The 14,485-nt window shown below is 39.2% G+C and overlaps 1 protein-coding gene across 2 annotated transcripts in view; it reads left to right on the forward strand.

Annotated features, from left to right (window-relative positions):
- P2RY8 (P2Y receptor family member 8) overlaps positions 1-14,485 on the forward strand; it is a 38,972-nt gene that overhangs the window by 13,010 nt on the left and 11,477 nt on the right. The window lies entirely within an intron of this gene.

The following is a 14,485-nucleotide window of genomic DNA, read 5'->3' on the forward strand; positions in this document are numbered from 1 at the left end:
AGGAGTGGAATTTTGGCAGGCTTTTACCTACCAAGAGCCTTATGTTCTTCTCATTCATCCTTCTAATAGTGTTTTATTTTGTCAAGCCTACCTTGCTTATTGCACCAAAATTATCAAGATTTCTTGCTACCTACCATCACACAACACTAAAAATTACCTGATCATCTGTGACCCTGCCACTACTGTGGTGCATCTGTATACCCACTGATATGAATTAGTCATACCAGGCGTGACAGGATGTCACGAGAAATAGTTGAGAAGGAGGTGTTTGTAAACTACTCCATTTATATCCTGTGAGTCTCGTTCTGTAAAAAAAAAAAAAAAAAAACCTTTAGGTTGGCCTCAAAAATGAGGCCTCACATTGTACCTCCATGAGCACAGCTTTCATTTTTATGGCATAGTGTTAGGGGAACAGCTTTCTAGGTACCTCCCCTGAGTAAGTGCCACTCTTATCCATGGCAAGCTTAGTTGTTGCAGTAGGCAAATGTTGTAAAGTGTAAATATAGGATCTTTATACTGTCCTCCTCCCATATTGGCTTGCAGGGAAAGATACAAAAAGTATCCCAACAAGAGAAGTAGAGCAAGCAGATCTATAAACCTGCAGCCCTGTGAGCGAAGTCTCATCAGCCTGCTCTAAACCACTGAATAAATCAGGCATGCTTGTGCAACAAGCAACAGCCTTACTTCAATCTTGCCTGTCAGAAGGGAACGAAACACAAATGCTCAGCATGGTGATTGGGAGTAAAGGCATCATACCTAACTTCCAGGCTTACTTCTAGGGTTGAATTTGTACCAGATTGCATGCTTCAACTGGGGTATAACTTGAATGGGTGAGAAAGAAAAATGATAGTATTTTGTTCGGTACCTAAAGGGAGAAGGTGTCCTAAGCATCATTCCTATTTCAATCCAATTTTTATGTTTTATATGAAGTGACTAATAGAAGATCTTACTGTCTTGTGGGAGGTGTAGATTCAAACTTCATTTATCTGAAGAGAGAAATAAATTCATATCTCCCACATACCTATTGAGTGATATTTGAGGATTAAGGGCAGTACCGTTGTTTCTGTTTTCCATCCTTCAAGGTTTTTGTTGTTGTTGTTTTTCCAATAAAACCAATGCAAACATCTCACTCCAGGGGAAATTTCAGTTGCAATACATGGCTGTAGCTGGAGGTCTTCTTGAAACCCTCAGCAGAGGGTTGAAAGCTGCAGCTTTCTCAGGGACCAAGATGTTTCCTGTTGTCTAGCTTGCTTACAGCGCGGTGTCCTGGTTTTCTGGATCTTATTCTAAAATGCCTGATTGTGAATCAACTAGGTATGGGACATTTCAACTGGGGACTTGGAGACTCCTGGGCAGGCAGGTGCCTCTGTCTACTCGTGCTTCTACAACCTTGGGTATAGGAGGTGCAGATGGTGGGTGTGCTAGGCTCTCTCTGTGGATTTGCATTCTGTATTAGTGCCTCTTGATACTTGGTGCTTTCCTGTGTCTGTCTTTCTTTATGATCGAGCAAAACTAACCACAATCTCTTTTTACACCCAGTTTCTAAAGAAAGTCTTTTAACTGGTTTTCAGCTGAAATTTGGGGTACTGCAGCTTTCTTGAGCTTGTCTTGTACCAAAAAAAAAAAAAAAAAAAAAAAAAAGAAAGAAAAAAAAGGCATTAGAAATCCTTTGTACAAAGTCAGACCCTAGCTTTTGTTATAGTAGGTACTAATTACTACAAGAACCAGACAACCGAGTTGCACCTTGCACCTTGCAAATATTTTTCCCTTTAGAATATTCTAGTATTATTATAATTTGGGTGAAATAAAATCACTACTCATACAGCAAGAATTTTCTATTTTGATAATTGATTTGGGGTGTCTCCTTATTTGTGTATCACAATTTAAGGTACAAGCAAATGATTATTTTGAAAAAATAAATAAATCTGAACACAGTTTTGACAAATGCAGTCCCTTGAATATTTTTTGAGCTGGGCATTCAAAAAATGTCTCAAAAACTCACTATGATTCAAGACATTTCTGTCATAAGTTTTGATTAATCAAGCTCACAGCTTTGTTTTAAGAAGTCACTGAAAGGTTTTCAAACATTACAGTGTAAGAGAGCTTGATGCCTTGTTTGAAGAAAAGGCATCTAGCAAGTGAAAGAGGTAACAGTGGAATTCAAAACAGTTTGGTTAGCATTCTCAAGGAGCTATTTACAGTCCATCTATCAAATCTCAGAAGAGTTCCAGTTCTTAATTCTCTATCTCTTGCTATTCCAAAGAGACATTTTCCCAAAATGAAGATGTCTACAGCATTTGCATCTCCTTCTTGACGTGGCTTTCTGCATGAGTGATAATGAGGAAGCTCAGCGTGGGTGTCGGCCTCAGCCCATTGCATCCCAGCACTTAAGCTTGGAAGTGATCTTAGGCCAACTTTCGCATCTTTTACAACTACTGTTTGAATGAATAAAATTGCTGCAGGTTCTTAAAGAAAGAAAAAAAAAAGTCTATAAGTACAAGACAAAGAAAAGCTTCACCTTTAATTAAATCAAAAATAGCTATTTTGAGTCTGTGTCTGCTAGATTATGAATTTGAGCATAGCAAGCAAGAACAAGACAAGAATGAAGTATGATCCTATTATTCTTGAGGACTGCAGAAATTGTTATTTCATTTACAATTAAAATACAAAGAGATGGCATGGAGTTGGCATGTGACATGACCTAAAAATAGGGCACTAGTATAAACACATGTTCAGCCTAAAAAGTTGTCTGTCTTGTGATTACTGTGACCATTTCAAAATATTTCCTGTTGTGATTGTATAACCTTTAAAAAGAAAGGGTAGGTTTTAACTGATGAATTGCTAGATGTCTCCTCTTTCTACTAGTACTAAAAAAAAAAAAAAAAAAAAAAGTTTTCTTCTATGTTAAAAAGACAGGCAAACAAAACTAAATAGCAAACCATGTTTTTGCATAGGGTACTCTATAATGGAATGTAACAGAATGCTCTAAAAGCTATCAGTCTGTAAGCAAATAACTTTCATGTGCACCGCACCTTAAAGTATGTCTCAGAGGTAACGTCTACAGAGATGGTGTGGGAGTGCTGGGAGGTTTTGAACTGAGGAAGCTGCTTTTGAATTATTATTATTTTTTGTAATTTTTTAAAATGAGTTTCAGAGAACTGAAAGAGGAACCTGCACTGAGCAGCATGTCCCAGATTGTACAAAACTTTCCCCACAACATGTGATGAAAAATACTTTATCACTGTACTCTTATCTTTGCTGTCTGAGATGTTTGAGCACTGTCTTTGCTCACCTGAATGGCCGGATGGAGTGCTAGAAGGGGCCATAAGAATTCATTTTCCCTTTGTAGGTTCTTTTATGAATATCTAATTCACAACCTTTACTTAACAAGAATATTTTAAAGCTTAAAACTCTGTTTTTTGTTTCTTCTTCTCTGTGCACATGTATTTACAACAGTGAGGCAGAGCAAGAGACAAAAATGCACACAAGAAAAAAAAGCTGCTTTCCTGAAATTTATGTTGCCTTTATACTTTTATAAAAGACTCTTGCTGAGATATTTAAAATAAAAGGGACCTGGAGCCATTTGCTTCAGCTCCCTGAATGACTTTCAGAGCGCTGGCTTTTTCCACCACTTGCCTGCCAAACCACAGTGAAAGTCCCATGCACGGCGATGCTGGGTGACTATCACAGGCACAGATGACTCCATCTTGCATGCCCTGCCAGGCCTGTTGCATGCCTGCTGCGACACGGAGACTTGTGCAGAAACTCTGCCACAGACCTCAGTAATTTCAGCAGGGCTGGGCAGCTCGTTGGGAAAACCCTGGGACAGTCCCATGTCCCATGAGCTTCCCATGAGCCATGGTCCTGAAACAGAGCTGGGAACGAAGCCATAGAAAAAATTAAATGACTTCCAATTCTCTCAGAAAGACAAGTGAGGAAGTTGGTGGTGCTGGTGTTCCTGAATGCATTTGCGGCAGAAGGAGGGTGGGCTGGGTTTTGAGAGCATGGTCCTGTCTCTGCTCCCATGATGTAGAGGACATTCTTGGGGTTTCAGAAAAGAAGGAACTGCTGAGAAGAGGGCTGTGAACAGGGTGCAGCCACTGCCAAAGCACCAGGGACCAAGCAGTGAAGGAGCTCCCAGTGGAAATTCTCTTTCGAGCCCCATGCCTCTACAACAAAGTGAAAAAGGGAACGAAAACCTTTCGATAGGGAAGCCCTCACGAGAGTCCAGGTTTCAAGCTTGCAGTTTTATTCTACCAAGTCTCATTTATTGTCAGATATTTCCATGCATTCTGCATTTCTCTGGGGACAGCAAGCTGTATTTTTATATTAAATCAAATGGAAAAAATTTTGGTCACTGGAACGTGGCTCTGCACTGCTAATGCATGACAGCTCCAGCTGGTGCAGGTTTCGGTTGTGCTAGATAACTTCTCCCCAGGGATTCCCAAGCACAGAGCAACAGCAGCTGGCTCGGGCCCTGGGCTGTTGTGATCAGGCAGGTTGTGTGCCATTTCCCTGAGGAGAAGGCCTGGTAGTGTGGCACAGGCCAGTCCTGGACAGGTGACCTCCATGCCAGGGGTGGCCCCAGGCACACAGGAGCATCTTGATGAGGATGCAGGAGACCCCAGGTCAGGGCTCCTGATGCTAAGGAGGCTCAGGAGGACAGAGAGAAGCCTTAATCACTAGCTGCTGACCTCCTCTGGGGAGGAGCTCCCCACTGCTGGTGCCTGCACATGGGGATCACGCCTCTGTGCACTTGCCCAGTCCATTCAGGGGCAACTGAAGGGTTTTGCTATTTCCATGTTTTTTGAGCTCACAGTCTTCTTTCTCTCCTAAGCACATTGCTGCCACATTTACCATCCTCGTTATGTGATTGATGGTGTAGTCCTGAAGCTATAGCCTTCCTATTTAGCTATTTCACTCCGTTAAACTCCATATCATTTGTTGATGCAGCTGAATTGTTTGTTGGATGTGACACACAGCTTCCTGTAATACAATTGCACCAATCCGTCAAAGGCATGACCTACTCTGGCAGTGCTGTCAGTGTGTGTCCTGGCCACACAATTTCCAGCGGCTACCTTCATTCATCAGACTTCTCAGATGGCTGAATGAGGTCAGATTCCCAGCTGTAAGATGGAGCAATCACCCTCAGTATTTTCACACTTGTTGCATACCTGTAAAGGCACAAGTATTTTGGGTTTGTTCTGGCTGTTTTACGTGATCTGCTTCAAACGTTGTAGAAGTTGTTTGTCTGGTTCCTTCCTGGGTTTTATTAATATCTTTTCCTGTCTTTTCTTCACCATATGCTTCTCTGTGCCAGTTGGCTTTCTTTAGTCTTCAGTTTAAAAACTGTAACCTTAACTTTTAGCCTTGCCTGTTTTGGTTTATGTTGAACAATGTTTTCCTGTGTAGGACCCATCTGTGTCAAAGTTTTCCTTTATTCTTAGTACATTCATATCAGTTTCCTATGCATCAGTTTCCAGTCATACATTGTCACTTCTGGAATGCGATGATATTTCAAAGCATGTCACTTAGAGGTCTCTAGGGGTCCTAACAACCCATATTTTGCCTCCAAAGCACTATCTCCTACTGCTCTACTCTTATTAGTGTCTAAGCAGATTGCAATTGTACTAGTCTTCAAAACTACCTTGGAGTTTTATTGTTAGATATCCTATGAGTTTGTGTGTCTTCATCTCCAGCACAGTTTTCACTGTATGATTGCTTTCATTTCATTTAAAGATTTATCATTTCAGAGCTTAGTATCCAAATAGCTGAAATTTCAACTGTAGTTCTGAAAATAATACTAAAAACAAAAGACTGTTATCAATTGTAGATGTACAATGAAATGAGAACATAATAGCATACATTATTACCTATTACTGTACAATATATCATGTATGATATATAATAGTGTGTATCTATGTATATGATGTATCAGTAACGCAAGCTAAAATTCTTGCACTTGGGGTGTTGATTATGGGATTAATAGATATTTCAGTTTGTGGTACCTGTAGAAATAGATATTTATCTCCTATCTCATATAAATGATATCTAATATATAATATTACATATATTACCATATGTTATCATAATAATATTACGTGCATAATATATATTTTATAATATGGACAAATAAGAATACTAGTCCTCATAACAGCTTCCCACCTCTCCTTTACTTTGCTGGTGTACCCTGTTCTGAGGCCCTTCCTTTATCAGAATCACACCAAGGCTGGTCTCACCCCACACTGACATGCGATACTTGCTTGTGGTCAGCATATAAAAGATCTCTGCTGGGTTTATTTACCTTAAGTGTGTGGGCAAGCAGACAAGTCATGGCAGAGACAAAGCAGGGCAAAAATAGGGCATACTACCAAGTACATTGGCTGTGATATAGTATGGACTATGGTATCATACAGAATATGTCTTCTCACATGGTAAGCTGGAGCTGTTCCACAATGCTTCACTGCAGAAGGGTAGGCAAGCTCCTGTGCCTCTATGACTACGGTCAAATACATTGAGTAGCTGCTGTGATAAGGATTCACACCTTCACTTACACTGCAAGAATGTGTGTTCTTGACCATGGCCTTAAGGAGCAGATTACAGTTGAATAGCAGAAGAGATTTTGAGATACGGACTGCCTGTTTACAAATTGAGTACCCAGAATTAACTCTATCAAGTCAGAGCTAAATGCCAGGGTCATAAAAACTACTGTTAAGACAACAGTTTTTAATACACTGGTCTATAAATAACAACCTTCAAAGCAGAATATCTTCATCCTCATTATTTTCTCTCAACATTGCAAAATTTGGGCAATGATTCATATGACAACTATGGTCCAGATATCTCAGGGCATATTGCTAGTGGTAAAAGGGAACTCAAGTAAAGCCAATAACAAGCTCTTTCAATGTAGTCTGCTAATAAGAGCACAGACTAGTCACACTCACACTCCCCCCCAAATTATCTACAGAGCATAATGTTTGACTCTGACTCCTGCGTGTGATTATTTCATGTAAAACTTATGTATAATTACATGCTGGCATATATCTTGATTAAAACTTATATACTAGTATACAAGTATAAGTATACTACTTAAACTACTTATATACTTCTCAGTGCAGGAAGGCTATGTTAGACAAGGGCAGAATCCAATTTTTTCTTTATTTATGCATTTAAGTTACCTAAATGCAGTGGCATTCTGAGGAGAACAAAGACTGAACAGAAGGACACTTGCATCTGAAAAGACCTGAACCTACGGTCTCACCTGCATTCGAGGACTTTCAGAAGAATGAAACAATAGCAGATGTGGTTTCAGGGTGCTATTCCTGTCATGCCTCTGTGTGTTAGTGTGATAGCATAAGTAGTTACAAAGAAAATGAGCAAGAAGAGGAGCTTTTGTTAGAAATCTTTCTATTTTTTCCCCTCATTTTATGATCTTCAATTCTTGTACATTACCAGTCTTACCTCTAACTGGTATCAAATTAAGAAGTCAGAAAAAAAAGTGTGAAGTCAGGAAAAAAAAAAAAACCAACAAACAACAAACGAGCAAAAAAAAAAACCCACCTGCTGTTGGCCATGTCTTTTTCCTTTGTGTGCACATATAATGTTGCTTTTAAAAGTAGGTCATGCAGTCTATGGGCTCCTGTAGTTAGCTGATTCTGGGATTCCGGTTACCTGTGCACGGTGCCTTTTGGGTATATCTGCTCAGTGCTATTCAGGAACATACGAATTTGTACTTTGTCCTGTGCCAGCCACAAGCAGCACAGTTGCATTTATCAGTATAAGCCACGAGCTTTTGCAGAGAAGCCAGCTTTCAGTTCTTTCAGTGTGTGAATGAACGCAGTGAGTTTGCATGAGCAGAGTGAGCTGGCTTCTCCCCACTGAGCAAAGAGCCCTGAGGTGCTGTGCACACAAAGCTGCCTCAGACTGTGATGGGAGTTGCATGGATACAAGACTTTCAGGACTTCCCAAGATGAATGAATCCTGTTCGGGGCTCCGTAGTAGTCATGCGAGTGCCCTAAATCGCTCCTCGCATGATATGACCATAACTGAGAAGCAGAACCATCCAGGGTGGCTCATGATAATAGATTTAGTACTACTGACTGCTGATGGCAAAGCTGCAAAAAGCAAAGAATCTTTCTGCAGCAGAGAATTGCAACCATTTGTAAGGTCATGGGTGACTGAACATCACTCAGAAGAAACACAGTGATACAGCCCAGTAGTACAGAGATGATTCGGGGCTCGCACTCTGAGTTGTGACAACGAGCAGTAAGAGAAACTGTGCAAAGGAAAGAGTTGTGGCAGTGCAGAAACTCTTTTGGAGGTGAGCCCCAACCACTGCTCCCTTCAGGCAAGGCAAAAAAGCATTGCCCAAAGTGCTAAAGAATTATGAAATCTCCAGGTTCCTCCACGCTTTGGACTGCGCACATCACTGCCTCCTGGCCCTTCAGCAGCCCAGACACACCTCTCCTGCTGGAATACACGTGAGCACCTATTTTCAGTGGTATTGACAAGGGGTCTGGAGGAATTAGCAGATACAATTAAGAGCGGTTCCAACAAAAGAGCTTCCAGCAGCCTAGTTTTTGTATCAAAGCCTTTTGGTAAGTCATGGTTTGATAGGAAGTGACACTTATTCTTTCTGTAGAACTAGATCTTCTTGCCCACTCAGGAGCAGAGAATCACACTTGAGACAAAACAGACAAGTGCATGTCAGTTTAGTTTCTACAGAGGCCCTCGTGTCATGCATTTTTCAGCCAAGACTGTTTCCACTGGTCCTGATGTGGTAACCACTTCTAACTCAAGCGTGAACCAGGAGAATGCCCAGTCGGTCAGGAGTTCACCATCAGTACATTGCAGAAGGCAACGTTTGGGGAGAGTAAAGCAGTCAGTCTTGCAGGTGAGCTGTCCATAAAGCCCAAACAACCTGTGCTGAGCAATTATAGCAGTGAGACCAGCAGAAGACAAAATATTTTTTCTCTTGAGTCCCAGCTGTGGCATCTTTGCTACACAAAAAACAAAACAAAACAAAACAACAACAACAATTTAAAACAAACAAACAAACAAAAACACACACAGATATGCTTGCATAAAGCTGACTGTAGCTTTTGAAACACAGGTGTAAAAAGATGGATAAAATCATGCATTAGGTCCTATTCCGTATCACTTAATTTTTCACATGGAAGCTGGCCAGGTCATTTTAAAGTGGCTGCTGAGTGATCCATGTGTAAAAGGGGACAATTATGTTCTAAGGAACTAATTTAGACTTTGACAGAATCCAGGCAATTAAAGACCTCCAGTAAACCAGGAACTGAATCAACAGGATATTCAAAATGAGTTGGATTCAGATTCAACCATCTGCATTTACACGGAAAGTGACTACATATGAGCCTGCTACAGTCACTGGAGATCCACCCAGTATAGTCAGTGGCATTTAGACTTCCCAACTCACCCTAAAATAGACCCTGAGATTTCTACAGATGCTTCTCCACAGCTGTAGCAAGGACCAGGGAAGCAAGATGCCAGCTACACTCAAATCCTGCTGCTTAATGCTTCTCTCTGGGAAAAGAGTTGGGATGTTCATATAGATCTTAGCAAGAGGAACAATGGTTCAGCCTGCAATTAGAGTTAACAGTTGTTAGGGATCCTGATGTGGCTTTCTGGGATGTGCCTCTGTATTTATCTAGGAGGCAATACCATGTTTTGTACACACTGAGCCCAGCTAGTGGAAGAAGGCCTGTGTGGAGGTAGTGTGGATGCTTAGCTAAGAATTTTGATTCATCACTAACAAGATAATCTCTAAGTTCTAACACAATACCTTACATTAATTCTTTGTTCTAAAAATACATGTCCCAGATACCATGCCAAATTACCCTTTCAGCTACACCTGCAAAACATGGTTGAATGATCTGGTTATATACTCCAGTGTATGTTAAATCAATCAACAGCTACAGGCTCTCATATCCCTAATACAACTGCAAGAAAAAGCAATGTATGAAGGTTGATTTTTTTTTTTTTTCAGTGTGTGTGTGTGTTTTAATCTGTAAAGATAATCTTCAGAAACATGCATACAGCTCTACCTCAATTCCTTTGTGGACTGAACAGGAGAGGAAACATTCAATAAGAGTTTCACAGAAGAGAGAGATGAAAAGATAGAAAGTACTTATTTCAAACAGAATATATATATATATTAGTAGAATTAGTAGAATAGTAGAATTATTAGTAGTAGAAGTAGAACTAGTAGAATTAGTAGAATATTTATTTACTGTAAAATGCCAATCATACCACACGGATTCAATATAAGACCATAGAGTTTTCAGAAGACTGAAGGATCCCCTGGAAACCTGTCATATTGTTTATCACAAATGGCTTCTGCCATTAAGCTTTGGTTCTTTTCCTGGCATTTGAGGTCAAAAGGGGAAAGGTCGACTGTGTTTTTTCCTCTGACTTTCAAAACCACTATGTGAAGTAACTGCAGACTGGAATCTATTGTCTGTCAATCCTGGACATAGGCAATATTTAAAAGATGCAAAGTTATAAAGGAAATCAGTTCATGTACTATTTAAATTTAGATTTTATTTGGTAGTTTTTGTGGTCAAAGTTTATAAAAATATCACCATTTTGTCCTACCTCAGTATTACTTAACAATATTTTAGGGGCAAGCTACCTGCAGGAGGGCCCTATGGCACAGGATAACTCTGTGCTACAGGGACATCCATCAGAGTGGGATGTTTTGCAAGCTGGTTGTCCATCGCCATGTACCCTGGGTAGCCATCTGACAAAAAGTGGAGTCTAATGACGTCGAGTTCCCCGACAGGCATCAGCAATTTTTCAGTAACTGCTTGCATGCATGCTTTTGCTCCATGATAAGTGCAAGGTAGCACTATTTCACCAAGAAGCGAGTTGCCGTGTGCTGTTGGGTAATAAGAGCATGCACGTGGACTGTGACCACAGAGGAGTGTGAGTCCTGTAGGAATGAATTCCTTAACTGTTGTGTTGAATCCTTATAAGGGTCTGTTGTTGCTAATATAAGACAGTTATATTAAAATATCAGCCTTAAATAAAAATAAACGTACAAAGTCTGTGTCTATAGGAAAGATGAACATACATATTTTATGCTAGCACTCTCTAATAGGCAGAAATTATAGGACTACTTTTCTTCAGTTTTGAATAAAGCTGCTTTTACCTAGATTGATACATTTAACAAGCTCTACAGGCACATATTTCTCCAGTAAAGTAAACCTGGTAACTTTTCTACATTTTTTTTCACTTGAAAAATAGAGGGATTTTCACCTCTCAATGTGAAATACTTGTGGAGAGAAGACACTCATGTTTTACCTTGCCCTAACTATTTGAGGTTAGAACTATAACCACCATAGGGCTTGCTTTAACCAAATGCACTTAAATAAAGACTAAAGGTTGTCTCTGCAAGAGGTGTTTTTTGTTTTGTTTTGTTTTGTTTTGTTTTAATATCAACGTAGAGATTCTGAAGTCACCCTTTCAGTGTAAAAATAAGTCGTCTTTTTCAGTGAAGGCATAGATACGGTTTTCTTATGTACTTTATCTGAATAATCTTTAGTGAAAAATATGAAGTTTTGTTTGTCTTAAACTAAATGACATAGGTAGGGAATATTGCAATTAGTTGGATGTTTTCAGCTTTGTTTGCTCAGAAATACAGATCAGTGCTTGCACACACAAGTGCACAAAGGTGCTCATTTCCTGAAAGTATTCATTTTTAAAAGAAGATACGTGAAAGATTAATGTGAAGTAATGCCATTGTGATAACATAGCTACAGACTCAGCAACATTTGGTGATTGTGAGAATGATGCTCTGAACAAAACAACTGAAACAAAGAAAAAAAAAAAAAGAAAAAAAAAAAGAACTCAGCAAAAAGAACAGGGAAGGGAAGGCACAATTAAGAGAAGTTTCTTAGAAGACTTATGTTCAGATCTTGACTGGGTGAAGGAAACCCTCAGCTTGTAGAGATGTAACACTAAAAGTTAAAATTTCCACAAAAGTTTATTGAAAGGGTGAGAAAGAACAACCAAACAGAACCTTTGGCCTCTTTCAGCAAAGCCCACCCTCAACGTAGGGAGTGCACAGTCAGCGATGCACTTATTGACATTCCTCGGCTGGGGGAACATGAACATTTACAGAAATAAGTGTTTCTCTGAATCACATCAGTAACGCCTGGGGAGCAAGATCTGAGACGTGTTAAAAAGGGAACTTCTTCTTGTTCTCATATTAAAACACTTTTCTCTATCTAAATATCAAAGTGTTCGTCATTTTTCTCATGTTATCCCTTTGCCTTCCTTGCTTGTTCTTCTCTTCATACGCAGTGTATAAAGGAAATTAAGTGTTTGTTTTCTACACTGGTCTAATATTCTGTCATCTGACCAGCAATTCAGACAGTTCATGAAAGGCAGAATCCCCAGAAGGAATATTGCACATAGAGGATTCCAAAGTTTTCACCGGCTTTAGGTAAATTTTGTGAGAAATAAACTGTCCTACCCCTTTAGCTCTCATTTCAGCTTTATAAGTCATAAGAAGAGCGAGGAAAAAAAAATCAGCTTTTTTTTTTTTTTTCCAAAAATATATTATCTTGATATAAAATAAAATACATTCCTTAGTCATGTTTGCTTTAATTAAAAACAGCCAATATGGCTTTCTTAAGTGCTTAGAATAAAACCTCTGTTTTCATTTTATTTCATTCTGAATATATTTGCAATTGAGTTCAGCATTTCATGTTTGTTTGTTTGTGTTTCTGTAGTCTGAATTATGCTGTCCTACATTCTTCAGCTGGAATAGTGTCTTTCTAAAAGTACAAAGATATCAAAGGATTCAGGAAATTAGACTTTATTATAGACAATAGAGCTTTAACAGACAGAGAACCAAAATAATGAAACAGAAAAGGTTTTGGAAGGCTTTCTGTTGCAATGAATGTTTGAAATTTATTTTTCCATCTCAATTCACAAACTTTTTATAAAATGGTATTTCTGTGTTTCAGTCAAATCACAGACTTTTAATTCTTGTTCACAGGTGCACTTCACATTGACAACAGGAAAAGAATAGATGTGAGAAAGGAAATATATCAGTTTTATCTAGTAGTCTCCTAAAAAAAGGTTAACACATTTCTGTTGTTACTCCTCCATGACAAAGAAGTGAGACGGTCATCTTCCGCTTTTTTAATCTTTCTATTTCAGTACACCTTTTACTGTTTTAATCACCAAGTTTTGTCCACTAAAGGGAAAGGAATCACCATCCCCGTCAAAAGAGGCGCTAAGCAGCTATCACCTTTGCTTATGGTTATAGCTCGGAAAAAAACTGGTGTTACTGAAGTTCCAAGTGAGCTTTCTGTGTAGAGTGCCATGAGTGAGAGGGTATGAAGAAGAGCAAAAAAATCCTCCCTGGATTTAGTGAGGTTTGCTCCAGAAGATCCAGGTGTTCTTAATACCTATTATTGAACTGAAATAAATCTGCTTACTAAATGTTCTAGAAATGAGGCAAGCAGAAAAACTTAACATTTCTCTCTCGCTGTCAAAGTCTCTCTGACTAATGTAAATGACAATAAGACTGGACTTTCTCACTTGAAGAATCCTTACAGAGTTTTTCTTTCAGTCTACCTATATGTTCATTTGTCATAGTTCAGATCTGGCTGTTGCTAAAATAAAAGCAAAACAATGTCTTTATTACAGGGATATCTATATAACAGTGTATTTTTACAGTTTATGAAATCATATCTGAGGGTTGATATTTTAAAATTACTCTACAGGAAAGTTTATTTTGCAGTAAATCATGCAAGGTCCACAGATTTGAATTGTGTTGTAGGCCTGAAATTGCAAGAAAGCAACTCACAAATGTAGAGGGAACCTAATTCTATTGCTTATAAAAAATACTTTCTCACTTTATTTATGACATTTTCAACTAAAACCACAAGTGATAGACAGATGCTGTGGTTGCGGTGGAGGAAGGACTTAAAAGTACCCTGAACGAGATAGAAACATAAGTACAGTGCTAACTAAACCCAAATAAAAACAATAACGGGAGAGATGAAGAATGTTGAAATGCTATGTTTTGAGTCCAGCAGCTTAATCTGGCCATTTAAAAGGCAAAATATCAAAAGTAAGTGTGACAGTGCAGAAAATTCTGCTGGCCCAGGCTTTAATGAGCAATGAATTCAGCAATAGAGCCCCAGAAAGATTTGGCAAAAGGAAAGGCAAAGATGGAGTGATGGTCTATATGATGTGAAACAGGTTGTGAACTTGCAAGTCTTGTGTGCTCTGCATGCTCCCTCCTCCCTTGCAGAAGACACTAGGGAGTTATTCACTCCTTGTGAAGGACATCTTCCTTACCAAAAACCATGACAAGAGGACCCACCCTATTTGGAGAGCTTTTGTCGGCATCTAAACACAAAGCCCAGAACTTTACAATCCAGGCGCCCTGTTGAAAAGGTGCTTAAATGTGGGAGGCACTTATGTTTTACTGACAGTT

This window comes from Anas platyrhynchos, chromosome 1 (assembly GCF_047663525.1).
Source record: "Anas platyrhynchos isolate ZD024472 breed Pekin duck chromosome 1, IASCAAS_PekinDuck_T2T, whole genome shotgun sequence".
In the NCBI taxonomy this organism is placed as follows: domain Eukaryota; kingdom Metazoa; phylum Chordata; class Aves; order Anseriformes; family Anatidae; genus Anas; species Anas platyrhynchos.